The 18,338-nt window shown below is 50.5% G+C and overlaps 1 long non-coding RNA gene across 2 annotated transcripts; it reads right to left on the bottom strand.

The window, feature by feature from the left end:
- Window positions 1-15,395: 15,395 nt before the first annotated feature.
- LOC102402183 lies at window positions 15,396-16,968 on the bottom strand. 2 transcript variants are annotated; one of them, XR_006553096.2, is made up of 3 exons: window positions 16,637-16,968; window positions 16,118-16,521; window positions 15,396-15,927 (listed from the first exon to the last, which is right to left on the bottom strand). It is a non-coding gene; the product is annotated as an uncharacterized LOC102402183 (long non-coding RNA). The 2 variants fall into 2 exon arrangements; XR_006553097.2 differs by having other exon boundaries at window positions 15,396-15,923.
- Between the last annotated feature and the right edge of the window lie 1,370 nt (window positions 16,969-18,338).

The following is an 18,338-nucleotide window of genomic DNA, read 5'->3' as shown; positions in this document are numbered from 1 at the left end:
AATGCAAAGATGGAAAGCGATCACTGGTCTTTCCTCTAGACGAGCGGCCTTAACAGCACCATGGGTCACGCATAGCTCATCCTGGATTCATTCATTGCAGTGGCCACCTGTGTTGGCTAACTGCCTTTACCCGAAAGAAAAAGAAACTCATCTCTTTATGGCAAGAGCTAGTTTTGCAATGGAAGCCGAAGTTAGGGTCCTATTCTCTCACAGAATCTAGGAGACGGGGCACTTCTTCCGGGATGATTCCATTTCAAAGAAATGAATGATTCCCGGGTCCTTAAGAAAGACATGCCTGGGGAGTAAAGCTGGCAAGAGGCTTATTTGGCTTTTGAAAAAATTTACATACATTTCAAAGAGACTGAGAAAGCACTTCCAATTACAAGTTTTCTAAAGTAAATGCTCTAAGAAAAGGGAGTGAGGTGAGGTGGAAAAGTCTCTTCTATTATTTTCAACAGAGAGAGTTAAGCTTCTTATTTTGAATTTCTATTTACCCTTACAGAACACTGGCCCTCCCGTAGAGCCTGTAGGGGAGTGATGGGAATGTTTGACTTGAGGGAGGTGTAGTCGGCTCAAGACCTAAGGGGTGCGTTTGTGGGTGTTCAGTTGCTCAACACGTACATGTGTCTGACTGTGACCCCATGGGCTGTAGCCCACCAGGCTCCTCTGTGCGTGGGATTTTCCAGGCAAGAATACTGGAGTGGGTTGCCATTTCCTTCTCCAGGGGATCTTCCTGACCCAGGGATCGAACCCACATCTCTTGCATTTCCTGCATTGGCAGGCAGGTTCTTTTACCTGGGAAGCCCCGACCTGAGGGGTAGTGTAGACTTAAGCTGGATTTAGTCTTGCGACCTGGACAGGAAGAAGGGTGGACAGTGCCTCTAGCTCTTGGGGAGTTTCAGATTTGGCTAGGATGTTAGCAATAATAAGTGTCACAAGAATCCCCTGAAACCTCTGTCTTTCCGGACTCATTCTGTGTGCTGCCCCTTCCCCATTCTGCTTTCCCCCTGCTCCCTGCTGGGCAGGAGGGAGGGCTGGGGACCCCAGCCAGGGGTGACTCCTGGGCTGTGGCTTCATGCCTCCCTCCTCCTCCTCAGCACAGATCCTGGCTTCTGCTCCACTCCAATTAGACTCTAACCCACTAGAAGCTGCAGCCAATTCTGCGGAAAGTTCAGATCTTTAGGGACTTCATAAATTAGCTTTTCCTGCTAAGTGTTCTCCAGAAAAGAAAAAAAGAGAAGAATTATTGAGGAGTGAGGGGCAGGTTGCAAAGCACAGCACAATTGCTGCTTGGTCTTTCCAAGCCCTGACTTCCAGGCACTGAGTGTTCACGTTGCAAATAATCGGGCAGAACCATCCCAGGAAGGGGGTTCTGGGGTTGCGGGGGTGGATGCAGGGAGAGCTGGCCGGCTGAGGGCTCACTGGGTGGCTCTGGGCAGGAGGTGGGCACAGGTTGGGGAGGGATAGTTCTGAGATGCAGGTGGTGGGACCGGGCTTGTTTTCTGCTGGCAAATTCTGAGCAGGACCTTGCATCTTTAGGACATGTCTGTGAGTGTGTGGCCTCGTATTTATGTTAGAAAATGCAGATGAGAATCCTAGATTTCTACACCCCTGTGTGTCCCTGAGCAAGTTTTGCTGTGTCTCTGTTTCTGTCCCATGTGGTCCATGTTCTTGCTCGTGGTGCAGATGGGAGGTTTCCATGGGATCCCACCTTGCAAGTTGCGGCCAGAGATAAGTCTGGCAGTTTCTTAGTTATAGGCAGCATGAGCAGAGAGGGAGGGTCACCCACTGAGGCTGGAATGATGTGTTGAAGGGCCCAGTCTCTAGGGAACCGGGGAGTAGTCTCTACCTGCTCCGCCACATGCTCCGGGCTGTACCTGGTCCACTATTCTTCATTCTCCTGGCCCCACACTTGGCTGCGAGCCTGGCTCCAAACATGTAAACTCTCCCATGCCCCTAACCCCTCGCACCTGCAGGTCCCTCAGTCTGGAACAGCCTCCTCATCTTTCTTCATCTGGCTAAACACGACTCATCCTTCAGTGATGTCACCTCCTGCAGGAAGCCTTCCCTGCCTCTCTGGGATCAAGAGGGAGTCCTTCTTTTGTACTCCCATCTCACTTTGGACATGCATCTATTAAAGCACTCTTCACACCTTGTGATTCACACCCTGGTAAAAGAATCTGCCTGCCTGGTAAAAGAACCTGGGTTCGATCCCTGGGTTGGGAAGATCCTCTGGAGAAGAGAAAGGCTACCCACTCCAGTATTCTGGCCTAGAGAATTGTCCATGGGGTTACAAAGAGTCGGACATGACTGAGCGACGTTTACTCTTTGTCTCATCCACTAGACGGGGAACCTCTTGAAGACAGGATGCATCTTTCATCCCTGGCTTCCCACCAGCCAGCACCGTTCTGAGCAGAAAGTGAGTCTGTAACATGAATGAATCTTGAGAGACAGCACCTCATAGTTGCATAGCACTCACCAGGCACTCTCCCTACACTGCTTTCTGCTCATCCTGCCATAGGCCAGAGCACAGGAGAGGCAGACGGTGTTATTCCCATTTGACCAGGGAGGGTCATGAGCTTGGCTGGTTAACAGGTGTCTCCTGACTCTCTATGTCCCCACTTTCCAGCCCAGAAGGCATCTCCACCTTAGGAGAGCAGCCACAGAGCGAAGGTGGCTGGAACCTCAGGCAAGCAGTCTTGGGAGAGCTGTGCCCTAAAGCCTCAAGCCCCTTTATTTAATTTAATCTTGGTCTTCCTTGGGCTTGAGTAGCATTCATTGACTGTGAATCTTCTGTCTTAGGTGTTTGCTAAATCTGGTTAGATTTTTTGAGTCCTGGTCTATAGTTTTTCTCCAGCCCTGATCTCTCATCTTTCAAAGAACCCCCTCCTGACCTCTTACAACTTCTCAGAAGAAGGATTCGGTTTCTTGTAGGTTTCTTTGTCTCATCCCTGCTTCCTTGCGGAAAGAAAGTAAATTATACAAAAGTGTGATGTTTCCAGAATGTTCAAAACTAGAGACTGCCTTTTGCTGAATCAGCAGGAGAATTTTCCTCACCTGAATCCCTTCCTCAAGAATCAGCTTTTTGCTGAGTTTGTTATCACTAATCTCCATCGAAAGATCCCTTAGCAACCAGGTCCTGATAAAGTGAGATTGTAAGCTGACCCCTAATGTCACCAGATTCTTCAAAGCTGGCTTTCTCGTAGGTACAAAGCAGTCCATCCCAGAACATGATTTTTAAAGCCCTTTTAATGAAAAGGGGACACAAAGACAGAAAAAGATTTCTATCTGAGCGGCCCTGTGTGCTCAGCACGATCCCAGGGGATGCAAAAATAGAAAAGCGCTGGAGGAGCTGGCAGTCACTTTAGGGAGAGCCCTTTGGGAGTCAGATACAAAGCACCCTGGCCAGACTGTCGCAGCCCATCAAGTCCGACTCAGTGAGGTGAACTCCCCTGGGTTCAGACCACCTGTAAGTTGAGCTGTTTCCTGTGGCTCCCAATCCTCCTGCAAATATAATTCTCTGCCCAGGATTGGTGTTGGTTTCTACTCTCTCCCAGGTCAAAAGAGCTCTCGCTCATGGGGGAGGGCACGAGCGTGGGGAGTTGAGAGGACAGGGGTTCGGTAAAGTCACAGGGGTGAGTTGCCCCTCAGCAGGCAGGGTGACGAGGCCCAGAGCATCAGGAAGGAACACTGTTGGGCTTTGCTGTGTCCTGATGGGGGTCGTGGGAAGTTCAGCCTTCCAGGGATGTTTGGGAAAGGCCTGGGGAAACCTTTGACATCAACAGAGGTTTTTGCCTTAGAAAAGCTGAGCCAACTTGGTTACTAAAGTTACCCAATGCCAGTCTGATCAAAAGGGTCCACATTATGCCTTAATCTTAAGGCCACAGCTCCATGCAGGGGTGGTGTGGAACTGCCTGTGGGTCGCGTGTAGACAGAAATCATTAACATTTATTGAGTGTTTGCTGGGAGCCAGGTTTTTGGTGAAGGCTTTTCTTCATTATCTTATTAATTAAGATGCACAAGGTTCTCCAGAGGAGGATGGTCTCCTCCTATTTGGAAACAGTCCGGAGAGAGAAATTTCCACTGGGAACAGATGCTGATGTCAAGAGCAGCTGTCCTAGTTAAGATGACTTCCTCCTGGACAGTGCTGGTCTCCTGGAGAGCCAAGACCATGCTCTCTCAGCGCTCCTCTGCCCACCAGAGTCAGGGCAAGCAGACATGTGTCCCACCCAGGCTGCACCCAGGCTACCTGTGCTTTGAGAGGAATTCCTCGCTGAGCATCACGCCACGTGTTAATCATTGTGTTATCTCATTTCATCCTCATCATAATCTTATGAGGGAGGATAGTATTTTTGCTCCCGTTTTACAGATGAGGACACTGAGGCACAGAAGGGATGAGGATCTGCTCACTCTCCCACAACCAGGGGTTAACAAGCAAGTTCTCCCCATGTTCAATCTCAGTCTCCTCGCCTGCCATGGTTCTGACTCAGACTACAGGATTCTACCCTTTGGCTTCACACTTGGGTGAGTGGGACCACTCAGAATCTCGAGCAGGACTAAGAGGGTCTGAAGAATTGTGGAAAGGTGTCTTATTCTGCAAAATTGATCAATAAACAGAAAACAAGCAATCTGCATTGTAGATTGCAACAGTTGGCAAGACCTGCCAAAACAATACCAGAGACTGAGTGGCTTAAATACAGAAATTTATCTTCTCACAATTCTGGAGGCTGGAAGGCTAAGATCAAGGTGCTGGCAAGATAGATATCGGCAAGAACTGAGGCGGCCGCCTTCAGGCTGTGTCCTCGCGTGGCCTTTTCTCTGTGTGCACACATCCTGATGTCTCTTCCACCCGCTCTGTTGGCTTAGGGCCCCACCCTTATGACCTTATTTAACTTGAATTACCTCCTGAAAGGTCCTGTTGCCATATACAGTCACATTAGGGCCTAGGGCTTTAACATACGATTTTGAAGGCCACAATTCTGTCTCCCATGTAGATGATTCAAAATTCTGTGTCTGTTCTATAGCATCCCCCACAGCATGGGACACAGTCAGGTCAACCCCAGGTATCTGCCCCTCTCTGCAAGACCTGGGGGCTGGAGACTGCTCTTTGGAAGCCACACCCCTGAGAGACCACTGCCCCACTGAGAATTCAATAAAGACTATATATATATATATATATACACACACATATATATAAACAGCATGTTACTACAGACTCCTTGCAGCTCTATAAAACCCAACATTTACACATAGTTTTCACCTCATCTAAAGTTTTTACATTTACCATCTTGACATGGGGACTGAAGCTACAGACCCTTATCTGGTCTAAGTTTCTATCAATATTCCTTTGGTTTTTTTTTGTTTTGTTTTGTTTTTGAGTTCTCATAGCTGTCTAGGGATCCAGAGGGCTCTGATCTTTCCATGCACAAAACTGGTTTCTCTGGTCCCATCTTTAGAACATTTTTTCCAATGAAAGGAATGACTTTGCAAGAAGCCACGCATACCTTGGAGCTTCCCAGGTGGCACAGCAGTAAAGAACCCACCTGCCAATTCAGGAGAAGCAAGAGACTCAGGTTCCATCCCTGGGTCAGGAAGATCCCCTGGAGTGGGACCCAATCCCACAATCTTATTTCCATTCTCATTATGCTGTAATCCCCTGAGCACAGATCCATGTACATCTAACACATGCTTCTGCTAAACCACCCCAACTTAGAAGATTGCTGGGGGTCAGTCACCTCACCAGCCATGGGAATTTTCATGGGGCCTTGATCTGCCTGGGAGAAGTTGAAAGTTCACCAAGAGGACCTCCTTGGTGGTGCAGTGATTAACAATTTGCCTGCCAATGCAGGAGGCATGGGTCCGACCCCTAATCCGGGAGATCCCACATGCCTCAGAGAAACTAAGCCCAGGTCCCACAACTACAGAACCCAAGCTGTAGAGCCAGAGGAACCACCACAGCGAGAAGCCCACTCACTGCAACAAAGAGCTGCCCCGGCCTGTGGGGCTTTGTCTGGAACCGGACATTTATTTTTCATTCAACCAAGCCTGTGGGGGCCTCAACCAGTGTTTCCTGCCTGACCTACTGCTGACCAAGTAGTCAAAGTTGTGGTCAAGTTCTCCTTGGGCCCTGAGCGTGGATGTCTGCATTCCACGTGTGTGAGTGTGTCTAAGGAGCTTCCATCCCAGAGAGAGGCAGAATCGAGGTGTTCTATGGGGCAGGTCACTGAATATTTGCAATTCCAAGTTCATGGCCACAATGTAGCATTTCAGAGGAAAGCAGAGGTCTGGGAGCAGACAGTGGAGAAAACAAGGCTTGGAGGTTTAACATGCTCCACTTTGGTGGAGTTACATGTAACTGGGAGTTGCAGCAAGCATTAGCCCTGGAATGTGATGGTTTCCAGAGTGACTGAGGTGGGGAGGAAGGGATGGGTCCCCCACCTCCTTCCCTGGCTGTGCCCCTGCTGCTCTACCAGGCCAGGCATGGTGGGGCGCAGGAGGAGGCAAAGGGCTCTCCAGTTCCCCCTGTCCCATGCGTGGTCTCCTCTCCCTTCCTCTCTGCTCTCCACAAACGTTTTCTTATCCTGGGTGAGCCAGTTGAAGTGGGCATGATACTACTGATAAGATGATTTAACAGAAGTGTTTAGTTCATTGGACCTTTGGGATAGATCTCAGCTGGCCCTTGCCTGGAAAGATAACAAGCTTCTGTGAAACTAACAAGGATACTAGCCCACTCCACTGCTATATTCTTACTTTATATGCTGATGGTATCCATAATCACTTCTGTAAGTGGAATTCATCTTTCCTCTGGCAACAGAAAGACTGAATTGTAAATGGTATCCTGGGGGCCTCCTCTCTTTTCTAGAGCCTCTCTGAGCTTGGGTTTGGGGGGATGGGGGAGTGGGGGGGTGGGAGGGATAGGCACAGATGATTCCACACGTCCACTTACCCTTGGGGTCCCTGGTCCATGTTGTCCATAGAATATAAAGTCATTTGAAACATCAATAATGAATTGTCCTTTCTGTTATATTCCCATGATCTCTCTTTACTCACAGGCTTATTTTGAGAAATAAATGAAATTAAAATAATTATAGTCAACCATCTACTACATGCCAATCCTAGGTATTTTATGAATACTGTTTCCAAACCTAATGGCAAGATCATGATAAGAATCATAACTACTATTTTATAGATGAAGAAACTCAGGGAAGTTATGAATTTGTTCAAGGTCAGTAAGTTAAGATTCCAGCCTTGGTCTTCTTGACTCTAAAGCTCACATTTTCCCTCTCCGGTACTATGCTGTATAAAACATTGCTCCAGCCAGCACAAAATTAGGTTGTGCTGCAGTAATGAGTGACCCCCAAATCTTAGTGATTTCTGACAACCGAGTTTTGCTTTATCCTTACATGTGATGCCTGATTCACATGCATCACACTTGGCTGGGGGCCTTGCCCCATAGTCCCCCAGGACTCTTGCTGAAGATGTAACAGCCACTGGACTGTTGCCAGTCCCCATGGTAGAGGGAGAGGGCATTCTGGAAGGTCTAAAACTAGCAAAGAAATTCCCTGGCATTGAATTGACACACTTTGCTTCTACCCACAACTCACTGGCCAGAATTTTAAGTGAAGATTCCAAACCATAAGGGGGAGGAAGTGCCATCCCATTGGACAGCAGAGAATGGAAAGTACATGGCCAGCAGCATTCACACCTGCCATGAGGGTGTGACACAGTACTTGGCACCTACGTGCTCAATAATCACTACTTCACACCCCTTCCCCTCCCCCAGCTGTGAACAGATTATGATGAAACACTGCTGTTTTGGAATAAGAGACTGGCATAATGAACAGGCCCTTCACTTTGTGCTTTCTTCAACACTTTATTGACTTACAGCTGAATCATAGGGTGCTGGCCGCATTTCACATCTGGATCAGATTGCTCCAGGGCCTGAGTCTCCAGTGACTTGATGTCTCACTATGTAACAAGGGTCTCCATCAGTCAAAGTCAAACGCCCGGTTGCAGGTGATGGGCAACACTCACATGCATGACACGTGACACCCTCCCATGGGCATCCCCATCAGCTCAGGGCTACACGCTATCCCCGGCTGGCAGCTGTAACTCCACCCTTTCTTCTTTTAGACTGGGAGGCATATCAGAACGCAAGTGAGTGACAGAAGCATCATCACAGGGATATGTTGGGTCTGTTCTAATTGTTTAAAAAGTGCATCAATTGTCTGAAAATCTCAATAGTTAATTATTAATAGCGAATTGCCTATGACACACCTCGTAACTGCTCGAGATATGCAGCGTGTCAGGATACCAGCGCGGATGAATTGCTGGTCAAGATGATCCCAGACCAACCTGTTGTGAAATGAAAAATTGTGTCAATTAACTGGTTGTTTTATCTACATGGTGCCAAGGAATTGATGGGAGAGAACATTTTGTCCACGCTAACTAAATTGGCTAGTGGCCTTGGCATTGTGTGGACCCAGCCTGAGTATTAAGAATGTGAGCATAATATCAAATCATGGAATGTTAGACTGAAAGGAATTTCCAGAGATAATTTTCATCTGTTGCAGATGAGGAAACTAAGGAACAATCGGGTTAAAGATTTGCTGAGAGACACACAGTGCAATTATTAACTACTGTTTTAGAAGAGGTAGATGTGTGTACATCTTCACCCACAACATTTTTAACATTTTCTGTAGCTATTTCAGAACTGAGAAGCTCAACCAAATGGAATTGCATACTTTCTAAAAGTAGACAAGAATTTAAGAAACACCCCGTGGTGCAATTGTTTCATTGCTTAAACTTGCTGCTGACTCATCTGCCTTCCACTTCTTTACCAACATGGTCGTGGCATCCGTCACTTACGTTGGCTCTTTTCCCCAGCGGGTCCCATCCTCTTCCACTGGGCTGGGAAACAGGATGTAGTCACATCACCTCCATGAGTCCTCATTGGTTGATGGGCGGGGCTCAAAGGTGAGGACTCCAGTGGGAATTCCTTGCCAATAGGGGTAGGCCTCCTGTCCTCCAGCATGAAGAAAGCTACCTGTTGCCCAGGAGAGTGGGCTGCTTAAGGCCAAAATCCTGGAATCCCTGGAACAAGGAAGCCAAGGGTTTCAGGCTTCATCTTTTGGAGAAAGGACAAACTCCCCCTACAACAAACAATTCCTGTGCTGCACCTAAAGTGTTGGGGAGGAAATGTCTCATCCAGAAATAGTCTTTGAATCCGTGCCTTCCCTATTCCCACTTAACTGTGAATTATATTTTTTTATCCACTTTGGGTTCTTGCCTCTTGAAAGGCCTTTAGTTTGAGGCAGGTGATTTTGTGGCGTCTGTTTCTCAAGTCTACTTCTGAGGCCTTGAAGACTCCCTGCTTCAGGGAGTCTTTCCTGGGAGGAAAGGAACTCCAGAGCAGTTCCAAACGGCCCCAGGGTCAGCGACCAAGATCTAGGCTGTCCACTGTCACTCCCAGTCTAGGATTTTGGCAGCTCTCCTAATCCCACAGGCCCAGCTGCAAGAGGCAGCCCTTGGCATGAACAAAGAACTCTTAGGCTCAGGGCCAAGAAATCAACCGTTTCCCCCAAATGGAGCTGCCCCTCCCCAGAAAAGCACACTTCTTCCCCTCTCCTGTGGGTTGTGTGGCTTAAAGAAGTATTTGGAGTTGGGTGGGGGTAGGAGAGCTGGGAGCTCCCAGGCGGTTCAGTGGTAAAGAATCTGCCTGCCAAGCAGGAAATGAGAGTTCGAGCCCTGGGTGGGGAAGATCCCCCGAAGGAGGAAATGGCAACCCACTCCAGTATTCTTGCCTGGGAAATCCTATGGACAGAGGAGCCTGGTGGGCTATGGTCCAAGGAGTTGCAAAGAGTCAGACACAACTCTGAGACTAAACAACAAGGAGAGCTGGGCAGATGCATAGAGGGTGACATCCTGGGACAATTCTCGCCCCTACCCATGCCAAGCAAGAGGGAGGGATGGAGGAAGAGAGGATTCTCCATCACGGCGGGTACACCCCCCACCTCAGTTTTGATGGATTATTGAAAAGATGTTGTGGGAAGTCTTGCCCTTTCCAGTCCTTCTTGCTTGCTTTGGTACAAAGCTGCAAACACAGCCATACACTCCACCGTGTAATACTCATACTGGTCACGCCTTGTGGGCCACTAGGTTCAGATCCTGGAAAACTACTGGTAGGAGAACTGATGACTGAAGAATTTAAGACTTCAAAGGAGAGTAAAGTTAGGAGAAGAAAGGTCAGGAATGAACTAGAGAACATTAGAAGGGGTTTTTTGTTCAGAAAAGAACACAATCCAAGAGCATACTGAATAAAGAATCTTCTAAGATACATCGTATCCACACCTGTGGAAGCGTCAACCAGTTGAGCCAAGCTAGTGAGCAGTTGAGCAACGTGAGCGTTGCTGGGAATGCACCCTCCCTAAAGTGGCAGCCCCACTTCCAGGGATGTGTCCTAGAGAAGCAAGTTCAAGGATGTTCACCCAGAATCCTTTGTGGTAGTGAAATTTTGGAAGCAACCTAAATATCTATCAGTAGGTGAGTTGATGAATTGTGGTCTATTTGTACAGTGTAATGCTGTTCATCAATCAAAATGAATGAACTAGGTCTCCACCCATCAACAAGAGTGGATCTTGGAAATGTAATGTTAGGTTAAACAACAAAAAAAAGCAGGTTCCAGAATGATACATTCAGTGTGACACCACTTATGTAAATTAAGAAGCACTCAAAGCATTGCAGGTTGTGATATATGAGTAATTCATATGTAGTAAAGTATGAACACATATATGAAAAGAAAATCCATCGGTCTCAGGACAGTTGCTATTTTTTAGAGGGAGGAAAAGCGGTGCAAAGGGAACTTTGCCAAACCTTTTGCCAAACAAAAGTTTTTTCTTTTTTTTTTTACTGATCTGATATGGCTGTGGAAAAATGTTCAGCTTTGCTATTTCTGGGAGTAGGTGCAAGGGTTTTTTTGTATTATCCCCTTATATTTTTCTGTATGTTCAAAATATTTAAAAGTTGGACAAAGAAAATTCCCATGGCATTTTGCATCCACTGACATGAGCAGTAATGAGTATGGTACTGTGATTTTCCATTTTTATCTTGTATTTGAAAAAAATTTTCCAAGACTTCCTTTCCTTGTATCTCTAACAAAATGCTCGTAAATGTGCTTTTGTTGTTGGGGAAATATCAAGAGGGGCACTTTTCCAGACAGTTATTCTGGGCCCTCCTGATCTCATGCGTGGTTCCCTCATCCAGATACCTGGAGACGGCAGACTGCTCCAGGCAGGCTGCACCCAACTGCACAGCAGGGCTTTCTGCCAAAAGCCTGCTGCCCTTCTGCCTGGAGGGAAGGCTCAAGGTCTGGTTTACTTTCTCCTTTCTTTACCTTTCCCAAAGTTTTCTACTTTGGGAATGCTATTCCTTGGCCACCCTCAACATCTCCCTTTTCTTTCTTCCTTTGTTTCTTTTTTTAATATTCTTATTTGTTTGCACAATCTTAGTTGCAGCGCTTGATGAGATCTTTGATCTTTGTTGCAGCATTGAAACTCTTTAGTTGCAGCATGTGGGATCTAGTTCCCAGACCAGGGATCATACCCAGGCCCCCTTCTTTTGAAGTGCAGAGTCTTAGCCACTGGACCCCAAGAGAAGTCCCAACATCTTCCTTTTCTATCCCAATCTCAAGATTCATGATTCCACCAGCGCTGACCCACTGAGGGCTTCTTCAACTTGGATGTGTATCAGAGTCAGCTGGAAAGCTTATTTGAACCTAGACTGCTGGGCCCCACCTCTAGAGTCTCTGATTCAGGAGGTCTGGATGGGCCCAGTGGTGTGCTGGAAGCTGCTCTCTGAAGGGATAACAGGCACTGATTTGCAGTGCTTGCCAGTTCCCATGGTGTAAATATTCCCATCACAGCTGATTTCAAACTCCCAACTTGACCACCATTAAATGTGGGATTAGGGAGGGGACGGGCACTTTTCTTTCTCCCAAGGTGATGCAAACCATCTCAGCACATTTTTGTCATGGGACCTGAGAATCTGCATTTCTAATAAGATCCCAGGTCGCGCTGAAGCTACTAGTCCAGGGAGACCAGGCTTCCGGAATCATGGTTCTAGAAGGTTGAGCACAGGGGTGTGGAGTTTGGGATGGGGTTCCTGGATTGTGTGAATAACTCTGCAACTTTGACCTTAAAAATCCTACTTCCTTAAAAGGAGCCCAGGGACCTGGTGGTCCAGTGGTTAAGACTATGCTTTCAATGCAGGAAGTAGGGGTTTGATCCCTGGTCAGGGAACTAAGATCCCACATGCTGTGTGACCAAAAACAATTAAAAGAGCCCAGGAGATTTCCCGCTCTGACAGCAAAGGCAGTTTCACACCTGGGGACCATCATGGGCTGCCCTGCAGATAGGCCAAGCCCAGGGTCCAACATAAGGGGTACACTGGCCCAGATGTTCTGTCCCCTATCCTGAAAGCCCCCTGTCCACAGACCACTAACCATTCTTCTCCCACCTCAAGCAACAATCTGCTCCCCCTACCCACCCCAGACCCCACAGCTGGGGGACACAGCCCCGCAGAAGGAGAAGGGCTAGTCCCTGGGGGCTCTCGAAGGACAGAACTGTGTCTGAGGGTGTCCTTGGCAAAACATGCCATAGATGCCAGGAAAAAAAGAAGGGAGGGAAATGGGAAGGAGGAATAAGAGAAGAAAAGGATACAGAGGAAGGGTAGGGAAAAGAGAGTCTGAAACAGAGAGGCTGAAGGTGGGGGCTCAGCAACTCCCAGGGACTCGGGTTCCAGCCAGATTAGGCACAAACCAAATGACAACTGTCCACTCCCCTCCAGGTGAAACAACAGCTGTCTTCTGGGAGCGCTTTGGTCCTCCCACTGTCCCTCCCCAGGCTCAGCAGGGATGAGGCCGCCTCTGGGGAGAACAAAGGCAGTGGTGCTGGGAGGAGAAAGCTATTCCCGGGAGAAAGGCAGGATTAACACGCTGAGGTATTGCCATACACGCTCATGATATTATCAAGTTAGTATATAGGATTAGATGTCATTAGGATTACAGGGTGTAATAACTCCAGGTGAGGTTGACATTTCTATTCAAACTGTAGTTTGGGGAAACCTATAGGTTTCATTGCTGGTAATTTTTCTCTTTCCTCCTAGAGCTTGATGTTCTATCTCAGTCCCGCCCCCCTCCACCCCCCGACCCCTTGGCTGGTGAGCCCACAAGTTCCTCCAGCGCCCTCACGGCTCCCACGCTCCAGGAGAGCTGGTGGGCCCTGGAGGGGAGCAATGGTAGCTGAGAGAGGGAATCCAACTTCCTCTGGTTTTTTGGAGGCAGAAGCAGAGGCCCAGAGAAGGACCCGTTCAGGGACACTCCATCAGTGTCAGCCCCCAAAGAGGGGGACCCTGGCCACCTGGAAAGACTTTCCATGCTGCCATGAACTCTCCTCCTTTCTTCTTCTCCTTTCTTCACTTTCTTTTGCCCCTTCTGTACCGTCTCCCCTCTCCCTCCTCCCTCTCCCTAAGACTCAGCCTTGGCCCCTCCCACTCTGGCAGCCGTGCCCCCCAATTGCCCCCATTCCCTCTCAGCTCCTGGGGCCTGTGGACTTGCTTCAGTGCTGGCCACAGCCCTCCAGCCCTTGGCACGCCTCCTGTCTGTTGGGGTGCCTTAGGTGGGGTGCATGCACACGTGGTTGGTTTCAATCAAACAGCTCGCTGCCAGATGAACACAAACACACAAAAGCAGAAAGACACAGCAACGCTCAGGGAGCCGGACAGATACTCCCCAGAGCCGACACCCCTAGACTCAGAGTCAGGGACCTTCCTCTCCACGGTTTTGACCACTCACTGTACCGGCACTGACTCCTCTCCACGCTCCTGCGAGGTGGGCATCGTAGCGGTGTCACTGATGAGGCCACAGGTACCCACGGGGAGGGTGAAGGAGGTGACACAGCTCGTATGGCGAGGACCTGAGATGGACATCCAGATCCGATCCATTCTGAAGTTGAGATTCTTTCATTCACACCAGAAGCAGGAGTCTTCTCTGAATCCTCCCTCTCCCTGGTTCCACTCTCTTCCCTGGGAGCAGCTTCCCTAGGGCACAGGGATCTGAGTTGCAGCCTGAGGGGCTCAAGTGAAGGGCCAAGGACAGTCAAACGCCTGTGATGTGGACCCAGAAACCCACTTTGAAAGGTGGCTTAGACACAGGAGAGCAGCCTGGGGGGCAGACACCCTCCCTGAGGGGCTTCTTCCACTCAGTAACCTTTTCCCCCACCTCCCTCTCATACTCCATCTCTGTTTTTCCTCTCCACCACCCCTCGCAGGCTCTGAGCCCCTCAGGACAGCACCTCAAAGAACTCCAATTCTGTGGGCAAGGTCCATAGGCCTTGCTCTCCTAGAACAGAGTCGGACTCGGAGCTGCGGGAGTGATCCATGGATGGAGCTCTTGGGAGGCTGTGGGGTGCACTACCTCAAATGACCACACGATGACACCCTTGAGCTGCATACGCATTCCCCACCTGCATGCCCGCGGGCAGGTGGCAGGGCATGGCCTCCTCTGCAGCTGGGCGGGGTTGGGAGATCAGGATGGCACCGGGGGCAGGAGCTCTGGCAGTCACAGGCACTAGTTAGCCCTGCAGGCTTTGTCACCATCCTGTCATTTCCCACTCATGTCTGACTGTGTTTGGGTGGGTGACCTCACACACCTACAGTTAATTGCTCCGGGACCCGAGCCTGCCTTCCTTGAGCCCTCTCCCTGACCCAGTGAACACCGAGCCTCATTCAGGTTCCTTCTGCACCTTTAAACTCAGTGTGGGTCATACAGCAGCTCACCGGATGTCTCTCCGACTTGCCTCTAGTGGCTTCTGTGTGGGGAGGGAAACTTCCAGCTGCTTTGTTTCTTTGTAGGTTGTGGTTCTGGTGTGGCCTCTAAGGGTTATGGGCCTGACACATGCCCCTCGCTGTGGGCTGCCCCGGGCACAGCAGCCAGCCAGGGCCCCTGGAGGGAGGATTTCAGGAACAGAGGGGCCGGGGAGCGAGCCTTTCCTGGATGGAGAGTGCCGAGGCGCTTGGGACCTCTCTGAGTGATGGAGCGTGACACTGAGGCCTGTGCTCATTGCAGCCACAGAAGGCGTCCCCAGAAACCCGCAGCCGGTAGGAGGGACAGCAATCCACAGTCACCCGTGGTTGTCATAACCCATCCTGTCCCCCAGTGAGAAAATGAGGACCCTATTTATCTTTTTTCTAAATTATTTATTTGTCTGCACCAGGCCTTAATTGTAGCACTCGGGATCTTTAGTTGCAGCATGTGGGATCCAGTTCCCCCACCAGGGATGGAAGCTGGGCCCCCTGCACTGGGAGCTGGGAGTCCCAGCCACTGGACCCCCAGGGAAGTCCTGAGGGCCCTGTTTATCTGTATGTCACATTTCTCCATATTACATGGTCCTCCTCTGTCCTGAATCCCAACATTGTTTCACCTTCTGGGAACGCTTCCTGGGACCCTAACCCAAGCTGTGTATCTGATCTCTGTCTTCTGCCCTGTCCCCTGTGCCCTGGGGGCTGACACCATGGGAGGCCCCTCCCTCCAGGATGGTCACTCAGCTCCCCCAGGGTCTGCCCCGCATTCTCTCCAAGGTAAGCAATCCTACCTCCTGTCTCTAGGGGTCTCTGGATCTTGAGGCAAGCAACTCTATTGACTGCTTAACTAAAGCAATAAAGCATTTTATTGGAGGGATTTGGGAGTGGTTCATGAAATGAAGGCGGGGGTTGAGGGTCCAGGCTGGGGAAGGGCAGGTGCCAGGCAGTTCAGGGGACTTCAGCAGCACAAGCTCACAGTCTTCCCATCAGCAGAGCTGCCACTCAGCCAGCATCGATGTTTTGTTCCCAATCTCATATCCCTTCCCATGGGATTTCAATTTCCAGGCCTGTCTTGGGACAGTGGGCAGGGAAATGTGAGATGTCTCAAGTGACAGTCCCACCAGGAGTGCCCACAGCATAGGAGAGGTGATTCCCCAAAAGAAGTTTAGAGGGAGCTAGTCTCCAGACAGGACAGAAGACTGGGGCTGAGTCATCACACAACCTCCACCACATTAACTGAGCCACTCCTATTTCTTCTTACCTCGTGGAATCTCCCGCAGGCTTCTCGCACCGGTAATTGACTGAAGGTCAAATGACTGATGGTCCAGTGGTGGAGCACTGAGGCACAGAGAGGCTCAGCTCTTGCCCTAAGGTCACGCAGCAGCTCTACGGGACGGCCAGGTTGATGGCTTCACTCTATGTCCATGGGTTTGGTATGTGACCCACCGGGAGCCCTCTGGGGCGTGCCTCTGTAGACAAGGCCTCCCGCAGATACTTTTTGGGGTAAGGGCTTCCTGACTACTGTAGAGAGGAACAGCAAGCCCAGACCGCAAAAAGATCCAAAGGGGCCGGAAGCCCTGCTAGGGCCAGTGGGCAGAAGGGGAAGGCGCCGCCCTCGGGGGCTTGGCTTGCAGATGGCCTTCTGATAGGAGATGCAGCCAGGATCTGGAGAGAGGGAAGGGGTGGGGGGGGAGAGAGCTGAGAGTGCCAGGAAGCAAGCGGGCAGCAAGACTCTCAGTAACCCCTTCCTCCCCCAACTCAGTGTCAACCTAATTCTTACCTGGTCCATTTGGTGGGGAGGCTGGCAGGCCGGGAGAACAGTAATGCATCTTCAAGCGAGGGCTGTTTGAGCCTGCATGTCTCCTTTTCATGGTCCACGCCTCCCTGTATTCTTCTTGACCTTGGAGGTTTTTAGTCTCCTGCTGTGATTTGGGGTTCAGTTAGACAGCCTGGGTGGGGGGATCCGTGCACCCAGATCCTGTCGGGAACCCCCCCGAGTTATAAATGCCCAGAGCCCCCAGAAGAGGGGCTTGGATGACAGTTGTCAGATGAGACCTCTGAGGCCAGACAACTTTGAACTTGCAGGTCTGGGCCTCTGGTGTGTTCTGACAATGCCCTCTGTCTCAGCAGATGAGATGGTTATGGTGAAGTCAGGGGTCAAGTGCCAGATGGCTTAGCCTGTGAAACCTCCCTTGCACATATCAAATGAACCGCTTCACGGAGGTGGCAGCCAGGCACCCACAGCTCAGCGCCCTCTTGCTTCCCTAATGAGGGCAGTCAGCAAAGCCTCCCAGAAGTGCCAGGAGCCGCCCGGCCTGGGTCTCACCTGTCTTGCCTGAAGGACTCCACCACCCCACTACCTCTGCCCCACTCTGCCCCCAGAGGCCACAAGTGCTGAGGGGTGGAGGGAGACATAGTCCATCACAGGTCCGCCGAATAGACAGCTTTGGTCTGTGGTCCATGGCAGAGCTTAGGACAGGGTGATTTGTTTCGTGATTTTCCTGAATGAGTCGAGGACACATCTGGAACCTGCCAGAGAGATTGGGTGCTCATGCCTCCCCGGGTCTCAAAACAGGCTTGTTAGCAGGGGCCGCCCAGAGACACTGGCCCTGCCCAGCATCCCCCTCCTCGATGCGTGGCCCCGCACGGCCTTCCAGACTCCATACCTGGTGGTAATTCATTTGCATCCTGAGAACAGGGACCTGGGGCTGCTTCAGAATGTTCACAGGAGTTGAGAATCACCGCAGCCTGTCTGAGCTCGGACTGCTCCCAGGTGCCCTCCACCCCGTTCTCCCCACAGCTCCAGGGTTCCCTGGGGACCCCGCGGTTTCTTCCGGCCCTACTTCCCCCGCTCCAGCCTGTGCCGCAGCCCGCCTGGGCCGGACCTTGACGGCGTAGGAGGATCACACTGGAGGGTCTGAACTGAGACACGCGGGCCTCGGTACTGGACCGCGAGGCAGGGCAACCGAGAGCCTTCAGGGAGTCAGCCGGCCCCCTCCTGCGTGCACGGGTCCCATAGCCCCCCACAGGGTGCTTGGTCCTCCTCTCCAAGGCTCCTCCTTGCTCTGATGTTGGCCCTCCAGGGCGTTCCACTGTGGAGGGCTTGCTGCAAGTCATCACATGCTGCTCACATCTCACGGAGACCCCGTGGAAGGGGTACTCTCTACACACTCCCACGGGGGAGGAAGCTGACCTGTCTAATCACAGCCGGTGAGTGGCTGAGACCCAGCCGGAACTGGTGTCTGTCTGACCCTAAAGCCCATGCAGCTCTCTTTGCCCTTGGCTTCCAGGACAGACAGGACCTAGAAGGTTGCTGACAGCCTTGCCCTGACTCTGTTGTTCTCCTACTCCTTGGGGAGTGTCTGCTGGCTTCCAATCTCAGGCCAAGTTCTAATTCCACTGCCTAATAGTGGGTACTTGACCTGTCTGTACCTCGGCTTCCTCACCACCCAGTGTGTGGCTCAGACAGAAACACCTTATGT

Source organism: Bubalus bubalis, chromosome 8, assembly GCF_019923935.1.
Source record: "Bubalus bubalis isolate 160015118507 breed Murrah chromosome 8, NDDB_SH_1, whole genome shotgun sequence".
NCBI classification, from domain to species: domain Eukaryota; kingdom Metazoa; phylum Chordata; class Mammalia; order Artiodactyla; family Bovidae; genus Bubalus; species Bubalus bubalis.
Note: the sequence above shows the minus strand (reverse complement) of the source record. Positions and strands in the feature narration are given on the sequence as shown.